Source organism: Mandrillus leucophaeus, unplaced genomic scaffold (genome assembly GCF_000951045.1).
Source record: "Mandrillus leucophaeus isolate KB7577 unplaced genomic scaffold, Mleu.le_1.0 Scaffold129, whole genome shotgun sequence".
Lineage (NCBI taxonomy): Eukaryota > Metazoa > Chordata > Mammalia > Primates > Cercopithecidae > Mandrillus > Mandrillus leucophaeus.
Window position 1 is genome coordinate 3,010,680 of NW_012101243.1, and position 11,861 is coordinate 3,022,540.

General features: G+C 40.3%; 1 protein-coding gene across 1 annotated transcript in view; it reads right to left on the bottom strand.

The window, feature by feature from the left end:
* The window catches only part of ASIP (agouti signaling protein), a 98,536-nt gene extending 87,716 nt beyond the window's left edge, over nucleotides 1–10,820 (bottom strand). The window contains exon 1 of the mRNA XM_011972444.1: nucleotides 10,769–10,820. The gene's annotated coding sequence lies outside the window, so the exon portion shown is untranslated. The remainder of the gene's footprint in view (nucleotides 1–10,768) is intronic.
* Nucleotides 10,821–11,861: the final 1,041 nt, after the last annotated feature.

The window sequence follows — 11,861 nt, forward strand, 5'->3', positions numbered from 1 at the left end:
TCTAGCTAAAGGATTGTAAATGCACCAATCAGCACTCTGTAAAACAGACCAATCAGCAGGATGTGGGTGGGGCCAAAAAATGGAATAAAAGCAGGCCATCTGAGCCAGCAGTGACAACCTGCTTGGGTCCCCTTTCACACTGTGGAAGCTTTGTTCTTTCACTCTTCACAGTAAATCTTGCTACTGCGAAGTATATCTTTGGGTCCGCACTACTTTTATGAGCTATAACACTCACCAAGAAGGTCTGCAGCTTCACTGCTGAAGCCAGCAAGACCACAAACTCACCGGGAGGAATGAACAACTCCAGATGTGCCGCCTCTATGAGCTGTAACACTCACAACGAAGGTCCGCAGCTTCACTCCTGAAGCCAGCGAGACCATGAACCCACTGGGAGGAACGAACAACTCTGGACGTGCCGCCCTTAAGAGCTGTAACACTCACTGCGAAGGTCTATGGCTTCACTCCTGAAGTCAGCAAGACTACCAACCCACCAGAAGGAAGAATCTCTGGACGCATCTGAACAACTGAAGGAACAAACTCCAGACACACCATCTTTAAGAACTGTAACACTCACTGTGAGGGTCCACGGCTTCATTCCTGAAGTCAGCGACACCAAGAACCCACCAATTCCAGACACACTTGTATTTGGTAGCACAATAGGTTGAGTACAATTAAGTATAATTTATTGTACCTTTCAAAATAACTAGAAGAGTAGATTTGGAATGTTCCCAACACAAATAAATGATAAATGCTTGAGGTGATGGATATTCCAATTATCCTGATTTGATCATTACACATTGTATGCTCATATCAAAGTATCACATGTACCACATAAATTGTACAACTATTACCTATCCATAAAAGAAGAAAATAAATAAAATGAATAAAGTGTAAAAATCACAGGCTCATTTTAATTAATGAGAAAAATGCATTTTATAACATTCACCATCTGTTAATGTTTAAAAATTATATCAAATTAGAATTAGAAGAAAAATTCCTCAATCTGATAAAGAGTAACTACAAAAAGTAAACTACAGCAACCATCATATTTAACTGACATTATTGAGTGCTTTCTTTCTATCAGAACTAAGATAAGGATGCCTGTTATTTTCACTTTTATTTCAGCATTGTTCTTAAGGTTTTACCCAGTCCAATTAAGTCAAGAAAAAGAAGTTAAAAAACTGGCCAGGAGCAGTGGCTCATGCCTATAATCCCAGAACTTTGGGAGGCCAAGGTGGGTGGATCACCTGAGGTCAGGAGTTCAAGACCAGCCTAACCAACATGGAGAAACCCCATCTTCACTAAAAATACAAAATTAGCCAGCATGGTGGCATGTGCCTATAATCCCAGCTACTCGGAAGGCTGAGGTAGGAGAATCGCTTGAACCCGGGAGGTAGAGGTTGCAGTGAGCCGAGATTGCACCACTGCACTCCGGCCTGGGCAACAAGTGCAAAACTCCATCTCAAAAAAAAAAAAAAGAATTTAAAAAACAACTATCTGAAAGAAATCACTACACACTCCACTACATGATTGTGAATCTATAAATAAACTATAAGAATTATTAAGTTAATTGAGTAGGGTTGCTGTATGCAAGGTAAATGCAAAATTTTAATTATTATGTCAATATGCCAGTATCAAACAACTAAAAATGAACATTAAAACATGCCAATATGGCTGGGCGCGGTGGCTCAAGCCTGTAATCCCAGCACTTTGGGAGGCTGAGATGGGCGGATCACGAGGTCAGGAGATCGAGACCATCCTGGCTAACACGGTGAAACCCCGTCTCTACTAAAAAAATACAAAAAACTAGCCGGGCGAGATGGCGAGCGCCTGTAGTCCCAGCTACTCGGGAGGCTGAGGCAGGAGAATGGCGTAAACCCAGGAGGCGGAGCTTGCAGTGAGCTGAGATCCGGCCACTGCACTCCAGCCTGGGCGACAGAGCGAGACTCCGTTTCAAAAAAAAAAAAAAAAAAAAAAAAAAAAACATGCCAATATGGCTGGGCATGGTGGCTTACGCCTGTAATCCCCTGTCTCTTATACACATCTCTCTACTAAAAATACAAAATTAGCCGGATATGGTGGCGTGTGCCTGTAATTCCAGCTACTTGGGAGGCTGAGGCAGGAGAATTGCTTGAACCTAGGAGGCGGAGGTTGCAGTGAGGCAGCATTGTGCCATTGCACTCCAGCCTGGGCCAAAAGGAGTGAAACTCCATCTCAAAAAAGAAATTAATTAATTAATACTAAAATTAAAATATGCCACTTATAAGGCTGGGTGCATTGGCTCATTCCTGTAATCCCAGCACTTTGGGAGGCCGAGGTGGGCAGAATACTTGAAGTTAGGCATTCGAGACCAGCCTGGCCAACATGGCAAAATCCTGTCTCTACAATAATGCAAAGATTAGCCACACATGGTGGCAGGTGCCTGTAATCCCAGCTCCTTGGGAGGCTGAGGCACGAGAATCACTTGAACCCAGGAGGGACAGATTGCAGTGTGCCAAAATCATGCCACTGCACTCCAGCCTGGGCAACAGAGTGTAATTGTGTCTCAAAAAATATATATATATAAAATATGCATATATATGCCACTTATAAAATAAATAGATAATAATTAGGAATAAATCCAATGAAAGTTATGCCAGGTTTCTACATAGAAAACTATAAAACATTATCAAAAAATTTTAATAAGACTTCAACTAGTGAAGGGATATACCATATTCATGAATCAGAAAATTTAGTATCATAAAGACTTTCATATTAATCGATGTACAGATTTAATGTAATCCCAATAAAAATTCCAGCAGGGTTTTTTTTTGGCTGGAATTTATAAAGTTATCATAAAGTTTATGTGGAAATACAGAAGTTCAAGAATAGCCAAGGCAATCTTGGGGAAGACCAGAAACATGAAGGACTTATTCTACCATATATCAAAACTTATTGCAAAGTTGCAGGAAATGGAAACAGGGTGCATGTGGCAGAAAGATAGACTAATGGACAAATGGAAAAGAATGGAGATTCCAGAACAACACACACATATTAGATAGACAATGGATTAATAAAGTGGAAAATTAATAGTGTTTTCAGTACATGATGCTGGGTTGATTGAATATCCATACAGAATTTAAGAAAAGGGAAACTTGACCTCACATGATACCTGAAAATCAATTCCAGGTGCAACAACATTAACAGAACTACATTGCCATTCACCACAATTCATCTAAATTAAAAGTAAATAAAATTTAAAATTCATTTCATCATATGTACTATTTCAGAAAAGATTGATACAATCATTTTGGAAAACTGACAATATCTGTAAAATATTTCAGGGTGGTATGGCCGTAGACCATATGTACTATTTCAGTTGCTCAATAGCCATATGTGGCTAGTGCTATTTCAAGTAGTCAATAGCCATTCAGTGGCTACATCTTGGACAATGCAGATATAGAATATTTCTATTATTGCAGAAAGTTCAAGTGGACAGTGCTTGCTGTCTAGAAGATATACGATCGAATATCTTTAAGACTGGGTAAGACAAAATTTCTTATAAGGGATTTTTAAAAGGCACTAATCTTTTTTTTTTTTTTTTTTTTTTTTACAATTTTATCATTCTTTTAATCAAGTAACTTAGCTGTTTGAAACAAATCCTTAAGACAGCTCAATAGAACAAAATGAAGAATTATTCTATTAGGATAACCTGTGAACAAACTTCAGATTATGTGAATTTGAATTCCATTGGAAGTTTGACACCAGACTGAACACTGTTTAAGCCAAAAGTTTTAGTGTTCTAGAAGCCCTGAACATGTTTTCTCTCAGATTAAAAGTAGAAGCTTTATAACAGAACCTCATTAGCTTGACACTGAGTATGTTGACTGCAACTTAGCTTAGGTCACCAGTATCTCCTACAGAACTCTAGTTAATGTAAGCAAATCGGCCTTGCGGCAAAGAATTTGAAACCTAGGCCACATGTGAGTTTGAAGAAAAAAAAATCCTCTTTGCTGTGACAAACCACGTTCCCTCCAGGTATATGGCTCCGGCTCCACTCACACCCAAATATATCAAAGGCAGCTGGAGACCAATTCTTGTCTCTCCAGTAAGATTGCTAGATTTCAGTTCCTTGAAATATCAAGCCAACAAAGTTTTATTACATCAAATGTTTGTATCATTTCAATGTGAAATTTTTTCACGCCTATTTGTTATTAAGGTCTCATTATCTGTGAGATAAGTCAGAAAAAAAAGAAAAATGAAAGAGGTGAATGGTATAAGCCACTGCTCCAAAATTAACCCTACAGATTCTCGATTCCCACTGTGCACTTTGTGAAAAGGGGTAACTGCCAACAGGTTTAACCTTGAAGATGATCACTCAAACACAGTCAGAATCCATATTGAGTTTAGATCAGGCAAGGAGTTCACAAGGAAGTTATCAACTCTTGTGTGTCCAAATCTAAAGCCCTACATGGACTCTGTCAGGTCCTTGTCACCTGCACTCAGGTGGCCATCAGACTTCTTGGGTGTCTGGCTATATTCAGTGTGAAGTAAAAAATTAAAAGTAAAAAAGTAAAAACTTTTACACCAAAATAGAAGCTCTGACTTAGAAGTATACTTTTAGCTTTCTTTTTAAATAAGACATTCTGGTGGCAAAAAAGAAAGAAAGAAAATCAAGTTTGAAACACAGCTAACACTTATTTTGACAAAATAGCAACCAAAATCTAAAAAGCATAAACTGTGTGTCCAAATGTAAAAGGCATTAAAGAACAAACCATAAGGGGGGGGGGGAATTAAAGCCACGCTGAACAAAAAGATACAGAATGTCTAACATTTTTGAATTATAATTTAAACCTTAATTAAAACTTTAAGGGCAAAAGCTGAAAAATTATGCTTACGTTGCTAGTAAGTGCACCCTTCCCTGTTTCTCCCAAATAAAATCAGTTTATTGTTTAATTGCACCCCAAAGCAAGTTCTCTTAGTACAAAGTAACTACTACATACACACAAAATGCTTGTTAATGTAATAACGCACGCAACTTCAAAAACTACAATTTGGGGCAAGTGTACGTGAAATGAGAAAACAGCTCTCCAAACTTGAAAACCTGCTCTTACATTATTTATAGGACACTCAGGTCATATTTACTTCTTGGTAAGATGTTGCACTGTCATTTGATTATCGGTCTACCTCACAATGTACATTACCAGATGCCAATTTGAGGGATGCCAATTTGAGAGACTAGAGATAAAACTTTAGTACTGTATTTCTTAATGGGCTGAATAAGGTAATTACAATTAAGTTTGCTTTACATCCTGTTGAAGACCTCTTTACAGCCTCAGGACCTAACAATATCTAGCAGGCTCCAAGAATGCTCATCAGGTGAAATGATGGCACAACATTTTTAAAAAGGAGCCAGTTACTTCAGCTTAACTCATTCAGAGCCAAACATCTGAAGAATGACCAAAATCAAATCTTTATTTTTGTAACTGTATAAATGTGATCCAAATGAAAAGACACTAATCTTAAAAGAAAAGCTTGAACATTTGGACTTCATTAGATTAGAAACTCCTTTTCATCAAATAACACTCTATAAAGAGCATGAAAATGCAAGATACAGAATGAAACGGGCCAGGACTGCGGGGAGGCAAGTGAGGCTCTTGCCTTGGATACAGTTCTTTAAGGGGGTGACAAAAAAAAAACTCAGTAATCAGGAGAAATAAAAATTTGATGCAATATTAAAAAAATCAAATGTAATGCAAAAAAATCCATGCTGAACAAAATATCAAAATTTAAAATAAACACAGGAATCTATATATATATATATATTTTTTTTTTTTTGTCTGAAGCTGCAATGTGACTCAACATCGCCTTGTGGGAGATGGTATTTGCAACATGTACACAACAAAGGGCTCATATCAACATTTAAAGAATGCTTACAAGTCAATAAAAATGTCAGACAACCCCGTAGAGAAACAGGTTTAAAATCCGAACAGATATTTCTCAAAACAGGATAGTCAAAAGGCCAATAAATATGTGAAAAGGTGCTAAACTTCATTACTCTTCAAGGAATAGAAATTAAAATGAAGAAGCATTCCACTATACACCCATCAAAATGGCTAAATGTAAAAGACAGACAATACCAACTCTTGATGAGGATGTAAGAAAAAACAAATCTCAGACATTGCTGATGGGAGTGTAAAATGATACCATCATTTTGGAAAACTGACAATATCTGTAAAAGCGGAACACACATGTCCTATGATTCAGCAATTCTACTTCTAGATAGAAATGCACTCAAAAGCATTCACAAATGTTCCTAGTGCTTCTGTTCAGTAATAGCCCCCAACTGCAAACACTCCATGTGTCCATCAATAAGACAATGAATAAATAAATTGTGGCATTTATCCATGTAAATTGTAGATAAATTGTGGATAAACAAATGGATAAATAAATTGTGGTATTAATTCATGTAATACCACACAATAATGAGAACAAATAAAATATTACCATATACAACATAAATGAATCTCACAAACCTAATATTAAGCAAAAGAAGTCAGGCATAAAAACCCCTACACACACATATAAAGCCCCCAAACAGACAAAACTTAATTTATGGTGTTAGAAGTCAGGGACTTGAAGAGGGAATGAGGAGCCTTCTGGGTGCTGGTAATGCTCTGTTTCTAGATCTAGATTCTGGTTTTCTGAGTGTGTTCACATAGCTAAAATTCATCGATATGAACACTTTTCTGTAAGTGTATTTTATATCAATAAAAACTTACAAGAAAATAAGGGGCTAGGCATGGTGGTTCAGACCTGTAATCCCAGCACTTTGGGAGGTTGGGGTGGGAGGTTCACTTGAAGTTAGAGACTAGCCTGGGCAACACAGCAAGACCCTATCTCTACAAAAAATCTAAAAATCAGCTGGGTATGGTGGTGTGCGCCTGTAATCCTAGCGACTTGGGAACCTGAGAGGGAGGATTACTTGAGCCCAGGAGTTCAAGGCTGCAGTGAACATTGATCATACCACTGCACTCCAGCCTGGGTGACAGAGGGAGATCCTGTCTCTGAAAAATAAATAAATACATACATACATCCATAAATACATAAAAAAGAAAATAAAAGTGTATCCAGGTCATTTAGGAGCCCAGGAAAATGGAAGATGAAGATTTAAAACATTAAGCAATGGCCAGGATCGGTGGCTCCCGCCTGTAATCCTAGCAGTTTGGAAGCCCAATGTGGGCAGATCACCCGAGGTCAGGAGTTCAAGGCCAGCCTGGCCAACATGGTGAAACCCCGTCTCTACTAAAAATACAAAAATTAGCTGGGTGTGGTGGCACGTGGCTGTAGTCCCAGCTACTTGGGAGACTGAGGCATGAGAATTGCTTGAATTTATTTAATATTGAGGCAATACAGAAGCAGATCTTGGAGGCGGAGGTTGCAGTGAGTTGAGATCACGCCACTGCACTCCAGCCTGGGCAGCAGAGTGAGACTCCATCACAAAAAAAAAAAAAAAAATCAATCAAGTAAAAAAGTTAACCACCACAACATCAAGGGTCTGAACCCATTCTCTCTTCCCTGGCTATGGCAAATACTTTTAACCTGTCATGGTATCTACAAGAATTCTTGCTACTAGAGGAGGCGAGTCTTTGTTTTCCCATTTGATTCATAGGAAGATGGAACCCCTGAGGTGGTCAATACATAGATTAAAGTCTCACAGGTAGTTATAGGCAGATGCAAGACCTGAATCTGGTCTCCTAATTCCTGATCATGAGCTTGGTGCACTACAGCCAGTGGTCAGGCTGCATGATCTTGCCGAGTCTGGGTTCCAAGCAGTGAATGCCTTCACTAGGAGCCAGCAAAGTTTTCTCTGTGTCCCTAATTTGTAATAATGCTGAGGATGAGAAATTTGTCCCTAACTTAGAGTAACGCCAAGGACTAGGAGTCTGCTTTAAGTCAGTTCTACCACGAAATAAGCAGATACCCACTCAAAGGTCACTGCGTACACTTCCCTGGACGCACAGGGGGTGCAGCTACAGGACGTAGGCAGGCAATTTTACATAAATACTTCTCCTCTTTCTAAAAGCCTAATTACTAACTGTATTGAACAAGTCCTGAAGGCAGCTGAGATGAGGATAACCCGAGGGAAGAGTGAAAATGCATAACACTTGGGATCCCGTCTAGTATGGCTACTCCTTTTTTTCTATTTTTGAGACGGAGTCTTGCTCTGTTGCTCAGGCTAGAGTGCAGTGGCGCAATCTCGGCTCACTGCAACTCCCGCTTCCCGGGTTCAAGAAATTCTCTTGCCTCAGCCTCCAGAGTAGGCACCCGCCATCACACCTGGCTAATTTTTGTATTTTTAGTAGAGACAGGGTTTCACCATGTTGGCCAGGCTGGTGTCAAACTCTTGACCTCGTGATTCACCTGCCTCTCAGCCTCCCAAAGTGTTGGGATTACAGGCTTGAGCCACTGCACCCGACCTGCTATGTCTATTTCTAAACAAGCCAAGAGAATCACACTTCTCATCCTTCCATCTTTTAAACAAGATTCAAATTGTGGTTTTGAATTTTTTTTTTTAAAGAATGTTTTAGTTCAGTATTTTTGCTTCAAGCTCATTCTTCTGAAAAATATCTGAATATCAAATCCGTAAGCACGAGTTTGGGGAACAGATGGAGACGGAACTGGTGGCTCTCTAGAGGCCATTTACAGCTGGATCCTACCTTTGTAGTGACCATCAGAGGGGCGTATGCCCCCCATAACACTCCCATTCTTCATCTTTTTCCTCAAGACAGCTGCCCTGTGAGCAAAATGCAGACCTCTCAGGGCTCCAGGCAGCACCTCACCCCTCAGAACTGTCTACACAGGTGTGGGAACTAATTACAGACTCTAGCTTTATAGTTCTTTCCAATTTCCTCCCAAAATCTGAATAAATCTCCCCAACAAAACTAAAGTCAGTTTTCTCTCAACTCACAGTCTTTTTGTGTACATTTCCCCTAGGAATCGTACTCTTTTTTATTTCAAAAGATGACGTACTGCCCGCACCTCCTCCCAGCCATCTCAACTTTTTGGTTCCTATTTTCTATAAGAAATCTCCCTTTTTGTCCAGGCGCGGTGGCTCAAGCCTGTAATCCCAGCACTTTGGGAGGCCGAGACGGGCGGATCACGAGGTCAGGAGGTGGAGACAATCCTGGCTAACACGGGGAAACCCCGTCTCTACTAAAAAATACAAAAAATTAGCCGGGCGTGGTGGCGGGCGCCTGTAGTCCCAGCTACTCGGGAGGCTGAGGCAGGAGAATGGCGTAAACCCAGGAGGCGGAGATTGCAGTGAGCTGAGATCCGGCCACTGTACTCCAGCCTGGGCGAGAGCGAGACTCCGTCTCAAAACAAAAAGAAAAAAGAAAAAAGAAGAAAAAAAAATCTCCCGTTTCAGTGAGAGTTCTGGCTCTGGTTCCTTATCTCTTTTGCCCAACACTTGGCTCCTTTTATTTCTCCGTGCTGGACTGTAATGGCATCTTTGCTGGAATGCTCATAGGCGGAAGTGCTTAGAAGAGAAACACTAGTAGTGGAACCAAGATATGGCAAGTTTTACATTATTTTAACTTTGAAGTTTCCTGCAGGCTGTCTCAAAGAAACAGAAACAAGCCCTTTCCCAGATTGCCTTTCAACGCAGAGCCAGTTACAATATACGGGGGTTACTGCGCTGGACCGTAAAATAGACTGTTAAAAGTAATTGTTCCTCACTCGAGCTAGTCCAGCAAAAAAAAAAAAAAAGTAATTGTCTCAATTTTGGCTATACATGTCCTTATGTGCTTGAATTTGCAAGAGCTCCAAAGCAACAGAATCTGGTATTTGGTTTCCTGAAGGCATAACATTCTGTTTTTTCAAAGCCTCAACCTGACAGAGGCTGAAACCAAATCCTTCAACCTGCAATTTAGTCACTTTCATGTAAATGTCGGTCAGTTTTCTGACATCTGTCTAACACTATGTTGGAGTGACCAGATCAAGGCTGTAATGAGCCCACCATTCCTGGTAATTATCTTTGCATGGGGCTGTCCTGCTGAAGGTTGGGCCCAAAGTGAAGCCATCAGTGTAAGTGCCCTGATCCTTAATGAGATCCCTGTGGCTTGAGAAGAGGAGATGCAGATGAACTCCTTACCTTCATCTGGATCAGATTCTTCTTTATTTTCACAGAGCCACTTGACCAAAGGAAAGGCTTGACCAAAGGGAGACTCCCAACCAAACGCTTCCAGGGCCTGGTTCCATTTATGCCCCGGGTTTGCTCTTTCGATTGCCCGTGTTGTCAGCTCAGTACAACATGGCTCCTTCTTCCATGAGGAGCAGCTCAGTAGGGTTCTGCATTCTGGTACAGTGAATGGTACAGACCTGCAGCCTTTTTTTTTTTTTTTTTTTTTTTGGTACCTTCTCAGCTGCCTGTCTACAAGGCATGGGCAGTGGCCAGCCACCACTACAATAATTTAGGCACTTAAACACTTTTGAAAATTCTGCACCCAAGCAAGAAACTGTGATTCTGGAACTCCAATTAGCGGAACGTACCAGGCAAAAATCATCCAGGCACATCGGCTTTCAGAAAGTTTTACTATGGAAGAAGCAAATAAATAAACAAACAAAAGAAGATGATGATGAGGAAGGAGGGGGCTGGAGAAAGAGGGAAAAGAGGAGAAGGAGAAGTCGAGCCCATAGATATATTACTATAGCATAGATATTGTACTGTACCAAAGCACCCACTCAGAAAGCGAAAGAAGTTTCTTCTTCCCTCACTGGAGCTCACCTCTCTCTATACAGGGCCCTGTTCCAGGAAATCGCCAGTGGCTGCTCTCTGTGGTCAATAATAGATAATTCCAGATGAAAAGAAGTGTTCTGAAGTCAAGATGTAGTTTTTAGATCAATGGTTTTACGCAATAGTTGAATCCAGGGATCTCCGGTGGGTCTGCGAAAATTCTTCCAGCCGCTCAGTGGGCTGAGTCTAAATGCAAGGCTCACAGTGTGTTGGGTGTTTTTTTCTTTCTTCTTTCTTTTTTTTTCGCCTTTGAAGCATATTTTCCACTGCAGATTTGAGACAAAATTTAAATGCACCAAAGCAAATATTTTTGAAAGGAGCTACAAATAATCACAAGAGATTCAGCGAAAACACCTCAAAGGTGTTTTTTGTTTGCTTGCTTCTGTATTTAATCTAGTAAATAGGTGAGACTCTTGTTCTGCTTAAGTAGCCTAAAGACTAAAAATTTCGAGACTCACCAGATTAAAAGATGAAAAGATGAACCTTGCAAAGCGCATCTTTTTCAGGAGAGGAAAGTAAGATTTTTTTTTCTTCTCTGAATTTCCCATTTCCCAGTGTCATTTATTCCTAGTTCTCTCTCTCAGCACTGCTTTCTAGTTCGGTGCCCACAGCTTGGAGTCGGGAGCAGCCGCTATCAAAAATAATCCCTCTCTGCTGCCACAGGTGTATTTATTTAGGGTTTTCTTCCAGGGAGCAGGAGTTCAGGTGTAGGTGAAGGGGACATTAAATGTGGCTGCAGCTTGGGGAGATTCTAGTCCCATGGGAAGAGGTAACCTCAGGAAAGTCTGGGCTGCTGGAGAAGAGTTTTATGAGTTATCTAATAACCTGGTTCTCAGCCACATAGCACAACAAAGCTGTCCAGGCATTTAGGTTCCTCGGAAGCCACAAGATAAAAATTTACACTTATGCCTGTGTCTGCTTTTCCCTTTCTAACAGAGTAACATGCACATTTGGCTATTTGTTGGACCAATTTACACGGCCATCATTTCCTAGAAGGATTTTAAAACAGACCGGGCTACCTACACTGCAGATAAAGTTTGGAAGCTGTACACTAAAATGAACTTAGAGGTCTCTAGTTGGATTT